Below are 14,922 nucleotides of genomic sequence, written 5' to 3' on the forward strand. Positions count from 1 at the left end.
GATCTGACAGTCCCTACAAGAGGTTATTTCGATTTTAAACAAGGAATTGCAGACTTTGAAGATCTGAAAAACATAATTGAAATTGATTCTGAAACTCATCATTTCCAGTTGCATCAATGACGAGAAAGCAGATTGAACCGTTAGAATCCCACGAATCTGCTTCAGAACCGAGAATATCTGATGATCATGCTGCCAGTCCTGATGAGTTTCTCCAGGACATTTTTTTTTCCTATTTCAACCTCATTCAATTGGTCATGGTCAGAGTGTTGTTAAGTGCACCAATAGGAGTGTGGAGATGACAGACAGAATCTGTTTGCTCACATGAGCTACTTCATTAACTCTGACAGACTGATTGATTCTACGGGTTGGTTCCAGTTCCCACCTTGCAGCCATTAGCTGTCATTGTTATGGACCAGGACAGACCCTCTCAAGGCATTTGAAGAAGGCATCCCCAACTTCAGTTGTTTTAAGAAGGTACAGAGTGGAGATTACCGGAGTGATTCAGTTACCCCAACAAGTCAGATTAAAAGAAAACAGAATTCATTTACAAATTACTGAATGAAACATAAATGACACATAATTGAATTTAGAATAACAACCTATCTGAAAAACCAATCGTCTCTGTCGCAACTTAAGTCACATACTTGCAACATCGCTCAAAGCACCCCTTTCGCAAAAAAAAGCACAGGATTTTCAAGGAGAGATGTCAGAGAGAGAGTCAGACAGAAAGCCTCTGTTGATTCTGGGAACCTTTCCCCGCCCCCAGCAGTTATATTTGATCAGCAGATCCAAATAAACTGCTTGCTAAACCAACGCAAACCAAACCAAACTGTGAACTGGGAGAACTGGCCACATCACTTTCATTGTACAAGTGTTTTCAAAGAAGGAGTTAAAAGCCTTCTCAAGTAGATATTTCAGACATATCGGAGCCGATACCTTTATTATGTCTATTGAAAAACAAAACGAGGAAAACATAACTTCTTTTAAAAAAAAAGTGGCATTGTCACGTCAGTAATCTTCAGAATATTGACGTCACCAGATTACAGCAATGGAGACAACAGACAATAATTATTCCCCTCATGTTGGATAGCGTGAGTTACAAATAATGAGTGGACCAGCTACCATTACATTCCCAGTGGTTGGAAAACGAGTGGATAAAACTCTGAGAGACAATAGAAGTTACGATACAGACAGTGAACGTTTAATCCAAGTCAGTAACCACGGATTTGTTAAGGAAAGGTTATCTCTGATGAACTTCTGATTTTCTGTGAAGGAAGAAGAATGATTTATGTAAGGAGTGTTTCTGGTGATGATCAAATTTATTATAGGAAGAATGCAGCGTATGCTTGGCTGAAATACTTCAGTTTCTCAACGTTCAGAATCAAAATAGAAAATGATGGAGCCGCTTAGCAGTCCGGCACCTTTTGTGTAGAAAACAGAGTTTGTATTTGGGGTCCTGAGTGTCTCAAACTGATGAATTCCTGTAGGTCATTGATTTATCCTCCGGCGACAGTACTAGTCACCTGCTTTTCCTTTTGTATACCAATTATCTGGAATTGGATGTGGTTTATTGAATTTACAGATTGCAAACATTAGTCATTTGTATTCGGGAAGCTATCTCTACACTGTACGGACATCTAAATCAGCTGGTCAACTGGGCAAAAAAAACTATGAAACACAATTCAAGGTGGAGAAATGTGAGATTGTGTGGAAGATCACTGACAAAAGACCTGTTATCCTTAAGAGTAACTGTTCAACATGTCACCACGGAAAGACCTTAACTGTCCCCTCAAATTTGATATCCTGATGTTATAACACTGAAAGTAAATGTAACTTTAACTAGTCTGTTGCAGTCATCAGTTTCGGCCTTGAAATGGTCCACCTCTCTACTCTCACCCTAAATCTCTCCAATTACCCAAATCTCTGTCTGATTTCAGATGGTCCCGCACACCTGCCTCAATACATGGGTTAACGTCACATGAGCCATAGAGTAATAGAGATGTACAGCATGGAAACAGACCCTTCGGTCCAAACTGTCTATGCCGACCAAATGAACTGATATTCCCTTCTTTGAGTTAACGCTTGTTCTATTTTTAAACAAAGGACTGCCAATGTTGGAGACCTGAAAGAAAACCAAAATTACTGGTGAATCTCAGCAGTCCTAGTTTCATCTGTGTGTAGAAAACAGGGTAAACGTTTCAGGTCAGTAAGTCTTCTTACAAACTGCGGAGTTCTGCTGCTGATGCTTCCAGACCTCCCGAGTTCCACCCGCAATTCCTACTTTTCCTTTTTGAATTTCAGACTAATTGAATTGCTCACGATCAGTGTCTTGTTAAGTGTTTTTGGGAATCATTAACGGAAGGTTGGCAGAGCGATGGTGCTAGCATGATGAGTACAAGTGAGTGACCGCACTCCGATTTCCAGCCATCTCTGTGAAGTTGATTTAAGCTGATTCTCACGAGACAAAAAAACTTCCAATACGACATTACTGAGATCCGCTTCCCAGAGGTTTGCCAAAAAATAAAAATTATAAGGGGTAGGGAGAGGCAGCTGCAATTACATTTGCACAACTGTGAAATCTCTGGGAAATCCTACAAATGGATATTTCAAGAATGATTGATTAAGCCAGCAGAGATAGCATGGCTTTCACATGAAGATCGCAGCTAATCAACTTGGCAGCTTTTCTCTGAAGGAACCAGATTGATTGAAGGAGGTGGTGTTTGTGAAGTCGAACAAATAGATGATAGGGATAGTGCTGTGGATCTTTGTCTGAACATACTCATTTGGAAGAGATTTAAATTGACGATCTCAATTCATTCAAAAGTCGTTTTGTCAAAGCGTTGACTGGGCTTTGCTGATAGAAGGCTGAAACATCATATGGCTTCCTCCCGTGCTTTTATGTGTCTCCAACCCACTGAACAATTTAAAAAAAAAATGGATCGGGTCAGGCAGGGAGTTGGTGCCATGAGCTACGCAACATATAAATACAGTGGCAAATACCAGGCTCAAACAGCGGTAAAGTGAGAAATGCACAGCCCCATCCCAATGGTATCAGCAGAGTGAGCCCTGCCTTCGTATCGATTATCTGTCCTGATTAATCCACCACCGTCAGATTTTACTGAATTGTTCTGGTAAATTTGTAAACAAGTTTCACAGTAAAATGAGGAGGCCATTCAGCCCTTAAGGCTGTTCCGCCCCTCAGTTATGCTATGGCTGATTTGGAGCCTCACCCCATTTCTCTGCCTTCAGACCATATCGTCCGAATACCATTCATCAATAAAAAAAATCGCCCACGTCAGATTGAAATTTAGCAATTGAATTAGTGCAGACTGCCGTTTGAAGAAGACAATCCCAAACCTATTAACTCTTCCTGTCTCCAAGTTCACTTTCATTATCAGTCCCCGCGGACCCTGACGAAGCTGGAAGGCGACAGGGTAGCAAAATAACACAGCACCTTGCTCATTGTGCCTGTGTTCAGCCATTTCTCTTCCTTCACAAGCTTAATCTCCTCACCATTGCACAACATCATCGAGTTTAAATAGAAATAGTCGGGGCTGAGTGGAGGAAAATGGAAAATATAAAATAAGATCTGTAATGATCGCCCGACCCCATATACTGGCATGATGACACACTGAGCGGAGGGCGGGCAGGCAAAGCAGAAATTGTCCCCAACCTCTCCACCCCCCAATAACCATCATCATTACATTCAGGAACGGGATTTCGTTGACACTGTCCGCTTTCCCTCCAGCCCCCCCTTCCCCAATAACCACAGACATGACCTTCCGGAACGGGAATTGGTCGATGAAGTCAGCTCTCTTTCCGCCCCCCGCCCCCCAATAACCACCATCATTTCCTTCAGGAACACAGCTTTGTTGACACAGTCCACTCTCCCTCCACACTCTAATCACCAGCGTCATTACCTTCGGGAACGGGACATTGTCGACAGAGCCCACTCTCCCTCCACCCCCCAATGACAATCATTATTGCCTTCAGGAACGGGACTTTGTCGGAACAGCCCGCTCTCCCTCCATCCCTAATAAATACCATTATTACCTTCAGCAATAGGACTTCGTTCACACAGAACCGCCTCCCTCCACCCTAGAATACCCACCATTATTAACTTCGGGCCTGCAGACATTTAGTTTCTCGCGCTGCCCTCTTCCCCACACGTGAGGTTTATTTTCACGACCGCCTGATGCCTCACGTTACTGTTAGCATTTGCTTCAGAAGAAAAGCTCCTTAAAGAGCACCAAGCCTTTCAGGAGAGAAAGCAAGAACACGACAGGGTCAAATTCGTTGTTTGGCCAAACACAATAATATGGATCAGAATGAAAAATACTCAAAGACGGAGAGAGGAAAATGATGAAGAAATTGCACGTCAGAGTATCAATGTCCCAAAGCGCATCTGAAGGACGGCCACCCTGGACTCGAAACATTGTCTCTGCATTACCTCTGTCTTCGGAGATGCTGCCAGACCGGAAATACAAAGAAAGGTACCCGGGTGGTGATTCTTTGATCAGGATTCTCTGGCAGTCAGAATAAAAGATGGGAAAACGTGAGAGGATATGTACTGGGATTAGAAGAGGAGCAGAAACTTTTCTAAATGGGTAAAGGCTTCAGAAATCTGAAGCACAAAGGGAGTTGGTGCTTTGCATTCAGGATTCTCTTCCGGCTGAATGCAGCTTCTGTTAGCAGTTAAGAAGGAAAATATAATTTCAGTGTTTGTGAAGGTCGGAGCACGAGCGCAGGGATTTACTGTTCAGGCTGTACACAACATTTGGTACATTATGAGCAGTTATTGGTACAGTGTAGTGGTGGGTGCTCCAATCTTTCATGCATCCGTCACCAAGTAGTCCTGAACTTTGGAATGTCCCAGTCTGCTACACTCGGTTGATGTCAACTCCTTTGTCTGGAAGGCCAACAAGTTCTGGGTAGACCAAAGAGCGTCATTTGTTATGTCAGTGGTCCTTCAAGTACATTTGAGGTTGTCTCGGTACGGGTACTGGGGAACAGCTGGCGGAGCACAGGGTCCTGCATCATATAGCTGCTTGGTATTAAGCTCGACAAAATCTTTGCAAAGGTACATTCCAGAAGGCGATTTGCGATAATCTGTGTTCAGCCACCAGCCGCTTCGAGCACAGTTTGTGCTGGCACACACAGTCCAGGCAGACAAGAGTGTTCTCGCAGGACGTGCCATTTTCAGCAGCATTCAAGAAATGTCTTGGTGCTTGATTGTAATTTCTCGTGATAAGGCATCCTGCCAAATGACTTTGAATGTCTGCTCTGAGAACACACTGTCAGGAACCGCACTCTCCTTTTCCTGTAGGGTTTTCAGGATGCTAGGTGCTGAGCACATCCCGATCGACTTGTGGTCAAACGCATTGTTCTTTGCAAATTTCTGCCCGGAGGTACAGGTGATTTAGAAATGTCCAACTACTTGGCGGTTTTCACAGCAGCGAGGGTTCCACCCTCCACAACACTGGCGATGTTAGAACCTCAGTATATACTGACACATGGTGTTTATATACACCAGAGTCAGACAGCCAGTCCACAGCCGCACACAAATGAGACAATCAGGAATAGAGCGAGGCTGGGTATGTTCTTCACTCCATTTCCCCAGAGTTTTGTACATTGAGTCCCAAGAGTCACACTCCATCGTAGGTTTTCAGATGAAGTGAAAAATGGTTTGGGTGACTGACACGGCGCAGTGTGGGGATCTGGCCTAGACCTGTACCACTTACAATAGCAGAGTACTTCAAACTTGCTGACCAGGTTTTTCCTAGCAATGGAAAGTGTTCAGTGCTCCCATCAGAATGGTTTCTATTGTACTGTGGCAATGCGGCCCACCCAAGACTTTCTGCACAACCAGGTCCTTTGGAACAGTATTCCGGGCACACTCAGGCAAGATGGCCTGACCATGAAGGGCATGTAAGATTGTTTCCAAAGAACATGGCCTTACATTTGTTTCAATTTATCTTGGCTCCCCAGGTCAGTTTGTACTGGTGACCAAATGCTCATGATTCTGCACAATGGCAGTGGATCTGAGCAAACAATAGCAACATTTTTCATGTACAGGGAGGCCTTGACCCGCTGGCCTCTGCTGCTGAACAGTCACCGCTCTCAGGCCCAAAAACGGCTCTATGCAACGCAGAGAAAAGACAATTTGAATTCCGCAATTTCGAATGATATGAGACAATAGCTTTCAAAGACTGACTGGCGTAGACAGTTCACAGGTAATGGGATATTTGATAGTTCAGAAGCTTTTAAAATTATGCAAATGAAAATTCATTGTCGCTATGTTCCTTTTACAGTGAAAGGCAAGGCTGGTAGGATTAGAGAACAAATATGCATAAAGTTATGACGGTTCTTGTCAAGAATTAAAGAAAAAAAGTTTGCTACTAAAAAACATCGAGGTACAATGTTGCACATTCTTAAGAGGGTGATTAGAAAAGCAAAGACAGAATATTGCATAGCCTTGGTAAGTGAGCTTCAGGATAATCCGAAGAGATTCCTCAAGTACATTAAGAACAAAACGTGTAACTGGAGAGTTGGGGGGGGGGCGTTAAGAGAGAGAGAGAGAGAGAGAGAGAGAGAGAGAGAGAGAGAGAGAGAGAGAGAGAGAGCAGAGCCCTTTAAAAGTCAACGAGGTTGCCTTTGTGTTGAACCTCAGTTAATATGAGAATCATGAAATGAAAAGATTGCGTCTTTGTTTTTTTTTGCTGTGGCGAAAGAAATGAAAGCTGAAGAACTCAAGGAAATAAGTATTGATTTTTTTGAAATCTGTTCACATTACAGTAAAATGTGCTGGAGATCGTAGAAAATATGCAGGTGGATAAATCTCTGGGACCTGATTTAGGATATCCAATAACTTTATAGGAAGTTAGGGTGCAAATTACGGGAGACTTTGACGAAATAATTGTAGCATCTCTAAGGTGCCAGATGACGAGCGACTGACCAATGCTGTGACTTTGTTTAAGAAACGATGCAGGGAGGAATCTTGGAAATATAGAACAGTAAGTCTGACTTTGGCAGAGGGTAACTGATTCTGAAAGATAGGACTTAAATGCATTTGGAGGGGCAAAATTTGATGGGGAATAGTCAGCATAGTTGGTGCTAAGTAAATCGTGAATCTCAAACTTGAATCAGTTTCTTGTGTTTCAAGAGAATTGATGAAGGTCAAATGGTAGACTTGGACGGTAGTAAAGCCTTTGGCAATGTACTGAATGATAGACTAATTTGTCAAGTTAGAAGACTTCGGATTCAGCGTTAGTGTGCCAATTGAATATAAAATTCGTTTAACAGCAAGAGAGAGAGATTAATGGTACAGGTTTGTTTTTCAGACTTAAGGGTTTAACTTTTGGTGTTCCACAGGGATCAGTGGTGGAAATGCTACTGTTTGTCATTTATATAAATTATGCAGATGAACATATAGAAAGTGACTCCTCACAAAAGGGACAATTCGCTTCATAAACGACGTTGAAGAGGAGACAGTGAAAGCTAAGAGTAAACAAAGTCTCATGGAATAGTTTTTTTTAAAATCCAGCAGCAGCAGGAGCTGTTAAAGTTGACAAAAAAAAACTGAAACAAGTCCCCTTTGTTCCTCTAGAATCCTACTGGCTCCACGCCTGCAGAGAGGAGACGGAAATATGTGAGTAAGACAGCGGGTGACCTGGGAACTGAGTGTCTTTTGGACACAGGAGCAGAATTGATGTGCCTATCCCAGAGGTATGAGTCCAAGCCCGCGCAAGATGGCATAGTGACGACAGCGTATGGAGCAGGAGCTGGCAGGATTGACCTCACCATCACCAAACTCACACAACTTGAATTCAGTCCCTACGATTTAAGGCGGCGCAGTGGATCACATAGGTGTTACGTTGTATCATTGGTTAGCACTGCTACCTCACAACATCATGGTCCCAGGCACATTCTCCCCGTGTCTGCGTGGGTTCCAACTGGGTGCTCCGGTTTCCTCCCTCAGTCCAAAGATGTGCAGGTCTGGTGAATTGGTCATGGTCATTTGCTGATAGTTTCAGGTGCATTCGTCAGAGGGAAATTGGTCTGGGTGAGTTACACTTTGGATGGTCGGTGTGGACTGGTTGGGTTGAAGGGCCTGTTTGAACACTGTAGGAAATCTAATCTAATTAGTAACCTTTATCTACGTGTGACCTGCAGCCCCATCATTTCCTCAGCATAGATATCCTCACCCAGCTAAATTCCTCTTTACATTTCTATGATGGACAGGCAATATGGTCCATCAGACCTATACAAAGTGAAGAATTTAATAGTAGCATTTCCGGGCTAACAACAAGGATGGTTTCCCATGACTGAAAATGGAACTCGCCACTTTTACAGGAACACCTACCCTTTGTAACAAACAGGAAATCATTACAAATTAAAAACCACAGTCCCTCCGAAGCCTGATGTGGCCTATCTGAAGGACAACTGTGGAGTGGATATTAACTACAGATGAAAAAGAAAACCGGTAAACTATCAAGACATGCAGCACTATCATCGCAATGGGAAGCGTGCATGCTGGAGCATCAGCACAATCAACAGAATTTTGTGTTCTGACTGAATCTGGCAGTACAACAGAGGGTCAGTCTGCCAGGGTTTTCATTGACTCCCGCTATGCTGCAGACTGTCATCTTATTGGCTTAATGTCAATTACTAAGTGATGCCATAAGTTTGGCTTCCTCATGGGAATCAGCTGCCTGGAAAGACTCACTGGAGGGAGGTCATGTCACCATGCCAGGCGAGTGGGTTCATGTGAAAAAGACGTGCAAGGAACCTTTAGGTATGAATTGGGAAGGTGCATACCCGCGCTGTCAAGGTCTGAGCAATTGCTGGCTGGATTAATGCCTCCCACATCAAATGGGAATCTCAACATACAGCTGGAGCAGAGACTGACCGAGCACCATGATGTGCGTTACTGTTATTCCAACTGTGCGTGTTTTGTTTTTATAAAGTGTAGTTGCTAATTTGTTATAAGTACGTAAGCCAAGACAAGGATTGCGTGATTCTCTTTGAATTGTCTTAGTAGAATCAAAACGGGGTCTGTGAGACGTTGCGTTATCAGCTTCTTTATTAACTTACTCACCAGCTTGCTATATTCTTTCATAAGATAAAAACAAGGACTGCAGTTACTGGAAACCAGAGTTCGGATTAAAATGGGGCTGGAAAAGCACAGCAGGTCAGGCAGCATCCGAGGAGCAGGAAAATCGACGTTTCGGGCAAAAGTCCTTCATAAGAAAAACTGCAGCAGATAATGAAACAAAAATCAAATGAAAACAAAAGCAGGAATAGCAAAATGATAGCACTCTTATTTATTGAAGAAGGAATGACTCTATCTGAAGAGCAAAACAAAAGAGACTGGAGGAGCAAAGTCGTTGAAACTGTTGTTAACAATGAGCAACGGATAGTAGAAACCTGAAAAACAAAAGCATTAGCGATACAGAAATTCGTCATGCACAAAAAGAAATACATTCATCCCATACAAGCTGTTCTTAGTGTGTGAACTAGACGCAAAAATAAATGAGCTGGAGGGAATTATTACTAGCATTGCAGGCCAGAGTGGAAACAGCAACGTTAGGTCCTGTCCACTCTTCCTCATGGAATTCTCTGATCAACACATCTGAACAAATGGAAACAGAAAGATGTTTCTGTTATGGATCAGTCATTAATATTATGTATATTCTGTAAAGATAATGTCTTTTGTGTACAGATGTAGTTTTTATCAATAAATTAGTCTTCCCAACGGCTCGGGACTGCCATGAAGAGCAGCAGCAATCTACAAATGGGGTGTCAGCCTGGTGAAGGAACTAAACAACGGTATCCTATTGCTAAACAACATAATCATCATGTCATAGACATAACTAGGTGAACCCACAACCAACGAAATAGATCTCAACCAGTTAGGATTCAACGAGTAAATGTTTTTGCATTGTTACATTGTTATTCGTACTCTATCACCACTAAAATAACTCTATAGATGCGGGTATCCTGTTGCCAAGTCCCCCTGTATGTCTATATAGTTCACGACAATTTTCTGGCTTTCTCAGAGCAAGCTGTCAGATTGAACAGAAGATCTTACATTCCATGTTTTACTACACAGAGCTCTCTTATTGCACCAGGTTATCAGGCATAATTAGGGAAACCATATTCGAGGATGTCGTCCTGGCTGACCTCGTTACTCTGACCTAAACTACCGCCAAGCATTGTTTTTTGTTCTGGGACTCATACTGGAATCATGTCTGGGAACAAAAGGTTTTGTCGATTGTATTTAAATTCGTGCATTCCTTGACTTCTGAGACATTCATTCATGAGGTGCATTGATGTTTCTATCCGTTTTAGTATTCACTGTGGCTGAACAGTAACAAAATCACTTTATATCATTTAGCTCAGAAAGAAATGAACTGCAGGTGACCAGATTCAAATCCTAGTCTGAGTCTGTCCAGAGAGGAGAAAAACACACAACTGCTTTCAGGAACATGATGAAAAATTACAGCAGAGAAAAAGGTCATCCACCCCAGTCTGTTTGCATCAATAGAATAAAGGTCTTCAGTTCCAAAGACACTTTACACCTTTGTGTACATGTATTTGTTGATTGTTAGAAAGCTGATTTTCAGTTGTGCATCATATATAACGTTGAAGATTAAATTAACCATTACTCTCCTGACGTTGTCACAGTAAACCAGCACGTCTCAAACTGACAGATGCCTGAATCTGTTCAGCTGAACTGCCTCATATCATGCAGTTCTGATTGAGTTTAAGTTTACCTCAGATACCCTTAATATTGGCCTTGTTGGTAAGGGAGGATATTCAGTCCCTTGCGCGGGGGGACCCAGAGTCAGGGGATGTAGAGTCAGTGTGGATAGAGCTTCGAAACACTAAGGGTATAAAGACCCTCATGGGAGTCATCTACAGGCCCCCAAACAGTAGTCTGGATGTCGGATGTAAGTTGAATCAGGAGCTGAAATTGGCTTGTCGCAAAGATGTTACTACAGTTGTTATGGTGGATTTTAACATGCAGGTAGACTGGGAGAATCAGGATGGTATCGGGCCTCAAGAAAGAGACTTTGTGGAGTGCCTCAGAGATGGATTTTTAGAGCAGCTGGAGCTGGAGCCGACCAGGGATAAGGCGATTCTGGATCTGGTATTTTGTAACGAACCAGAATTGGTCAGTGACCTCGAAGTGAAGGAGCCATTGGGAAGTAGTGACCATAATACAAGCTTCAATCTGCAATTTGAGAGGGAGTGGGTACAATCGGAAGTGACAATATTTCAGTTGAATAAAGGGAAATATGGAGCTATGAGGGAGCAACTGGCCAAAGTTCAATGGTGCAATACCTTAACAGGGAAGACCGTGGAGCAACAATGGCGGATATTTTTGTTTATAATGCAGAAGTTGCAGGATCAGTTCATTCCTAAAAGGAAGAAAGATCCCAGGAGGAGACATGGGCGGCCGTGGCTGACGAGGGAAGCAAAGAAACATATAAAGTTAAAAGAGAAAAAGTATAACTTAGCGAAGATAAGTGGGAAAACTGAGGACTGGGAAGCTTTTAAAGAACAACAGAGGATTAGTAAGAAGGAAATACGCAGAGAAAAAATGAGGTAGGAAGGTAAACTGTCCAAGAATATAAAGGAGGATAGTAAAAGGTTTTTTCGGTATGTCCAAGGCAAAAAAATGGTTAGGACAAAAATTGGGCCCTTGAAGACAGAAACAGGGGAATATATTACTGGGAACAAAGAAATGGCAGTGGAATTAAATGGGTACTTCAGATCTGTGTTCACTGGGGAAGACACAAGCAATCTCCCTGAGGTAACAGTGGCAGAAGGACCTGAACTTAAAGGAATTTATATTTGCCAGGATTTGGTGTTGGAGAGACTGTTAGGTCTGAAGGTTGATAAGTCTCCGGGACCTGATGGCCTGCATCCCAGGGTACTGAAGGTGGTGGCTCGGGAAATCGTGGATGCGCTGGTGATTGTTTTCCAGAGTTCAATAGAATCGGGGTCGGTTCCTGAGGATTGGAGGGCGGCTAATGTTGTGTCACTTTTTAAGAAGGGTGGGCAGGAGAAAGCAGGAAATTATAGACCAGTTAGTCTGACCTCAGTGGTGGGAAAGATGCTGGAGTCTATTATAAAGGATGAAATAAGGCGCATCTGGATAATAGTAACAGGATAGGGCAGAGTCAGCATGGATTTATGAAGGGGAAATCATGTTTGACAAATCTTGAATTTTTTGAGGATGTAACTCGGAAGATGGACGAGGTAGATCCAGTGGATGTAGTGTACCTGGACTTTCAGAAAGCTTTTGATAAAGTCCCACACAAGAGGTTAGTGAGTAAAATTAGGGCGCATGGTATTGGGGGCAAAGTACGAGATTGGATAGAAAATTGGTTGGCTAATAGGAAACAAAGGGTAGTGATTAACGGCTCCATTTCGGAATGGCAGGCAGTGACCAGTGGGGTACCGCAGGGATCCGTGCTGGGACCGCAGCTTTTTACAATATATGTAAATGAGAAAGAAGATGGTATCTGCAATAACATTAGCAAATTTGCTGATGATACAAAGCTGGGTGGTAGGGTGAAATGTGATGAGGATGTTAGGAGATTACAGGGTGACCTGGACAAGTTAGGTGAGTGGGCAGATGCATGGCAGATGCAGTTTAATGTGGATAAATGTCTGGTTATCCACTTTGGTGGCAAGAACAGGAAGGCAGATTACTACCTCAATGGTATCAAATTAGGTAAAGGGGCTGTTCAGAGAGATCTGGGTGTTCTTGTCCACCAGTCAATGAAGTAAGCATGCAGGTACAGCAGGTCGTGAAGAAGGCTAATAGCATGCTGGCCTTCATAACAAGAGGAATTGAGTATAGAAGCAAAGAGGTGCTTCTGCAGCTGTACAGGGCCCTAGTGAGACCACACCTGGAGTACTGTGTACAGTTCTGGTCTCCAAATTTGAGGAAAGACATTCTGGCGATTGAGGGAGTGCAGCGTAGGTTCATGAGGTCAATTCCTGGATTGGCAGGATTGCCTTACACGGAAAGACTGAAGCGACTGGGCTTGTATGCCCTTGAGTTTAGAAGACTGAGAGGGGATCTGATTGAAACGTATAGGATTATGAAAGGATTGGACACTCTGGCAGAAGGAATCATATTTCCGCTGATGGGGGAGCGCCGAACCAGAGGACATAACTTAAAAATACGGGATAGACCATTTAGGACAGAGATGAGGAGAAACTACTTCACCCAGAGAGTGGTGGCTGTGTGGAATGCTCTGCTCCAGAGGGCAGTGGAGGCCCAGTCTCTGGATTTATTTAAGAAAGAATTGGATCGAGCTCTTAAAGATAGTGGAGTCAAGGGTTATGGAGATAAGGCTGGAACAGGATACTGATTGGGAATGATCAGCCATGATCATATTGAATGGCGGTGCAGGCTCGAAGGGCTGAATGGCCTACTCCTGCATCTATTGTATATTGATCCCCGGTATTTGCTTTGTAAATGAATGAGTATATTCTCACCAAATTTTCAAAGAATTTGAGATGACAAACTATTCACTGGCAAGGTTCACTGACACAATAACAATCATACCTTCAACATTGAGTCAATAACTATTAAAAATATAGTTGGAGACATGATTATCCATTATATTGATTACAAATCTTATTTATTCGAATAAAAACAATTAATAGACACGTAAGCAGCACAATGAATGAGAGGTGTTAACTGAGGGTCTCAGAGTCAGGATATTTTTGCTCCTCGATCACTGCTTCTTAAATTGATCAATGTCTGACATCACTACAATTAGGGAAAATTAAGTCCATTACAATGATTTAGAAATTCAGTTAATATATTTAGCAGTCTCTCTCAATCCCTTGAGGCTATGTTTATGGTAAATGTCATTGCGAGCTGGAGCAGTGAATGTTCATGCAGAGAAACACATGATTGCCGTGCCATGTCACTATGTTACATTTTGATTCATTCATGCGATGATGATATCGATGGCTAAGCCGGCTTTTATAACTCATAATAGAGTGCTGTAAAAAGTGAATCACGTTGTTGTGTGCTAGGATTCTCAGGAAATCCAGACAAGGTAAGAATTGCCATTTCGTTCCCGAAAGAACATCCGTAAATCAGCTGTTTTTTTTCCAAACATCATCAATGGGTTCATGGCCATTGTTTGATACTTAGTTCCAGATTTTTGTTAATTTCGCGTCTCATCATCTGCTGAGGTGTTTGCCGATGCTGCTCCTGAAAAAGGTAACACAATCCTTCTCTATTTTATTTCTTCTGACAGATTGTAAAAGCAGCGACTCCAAAAAGTCTGGTTTTAACTACTTTAGAAAGTTTTGGAGTTTACGAAATGAAATTGAACATTGATAGGCGAGTGGACAGTTCTCCCAGCTCAGCTTCGCTTTGGTTTGGTTTGGTTTGATTTTAACTGTCTGGCTGTTCACTGAAAGCAGTCAGATAGTTGTGAGGCTGCTGGACACAAATCAGGAGATCCATGCTGCTTCTCCCTCTCTCAGACTTCTCTCCTGAAAGCACAATTTTGATTTTACTTATTGTGCCAAGGATGTTTATTGGGAGTGCTGGAAGTATTTGCAACGGCACGGTGGGTGGCACGGTGGCACAGTGGTTAGCACTGATGCCTCACAGCACCAGAGATCCGGATTCAATTCCTGCCTCCGGCGATTCTCTGTGTGGAGTTTGCACATTCTCTCCGTGTCTGCGTGGGTTTCCTCCGGGTGCTCCGGTTTCCTCCCACATTCCAAAGATGTGTATGTCAGGTGAATTGGCAATGCTAAATTGCCCGTAGTGTTAGGTAAGGGGTAGATGTAGGGGTGTGGGTGGGTTGCGCTTCGGTGGGGTGGTTCGGACTTGTTGGGCCGAAGGGCCTGTTTCAACACTGTAAGTAATCTAAT

Source organism: Chiloscyllium punctatum, chromosome 43 (genome assembly GCF_047496795.1).
Source record: "Chiloscyllium punctatum isolate Juve2018m chromosome 43, sChiPun1.3, whole genome shotgun sequence".
Taxonomy (NCBI): domain Eukaryota; kingdom Metazoa; phylum Chordata; class Chondrichthyes; order Orectolobiformes; family Hemiscylliidae; genus Chiloscyllium; species Chiloscyllium punctatum.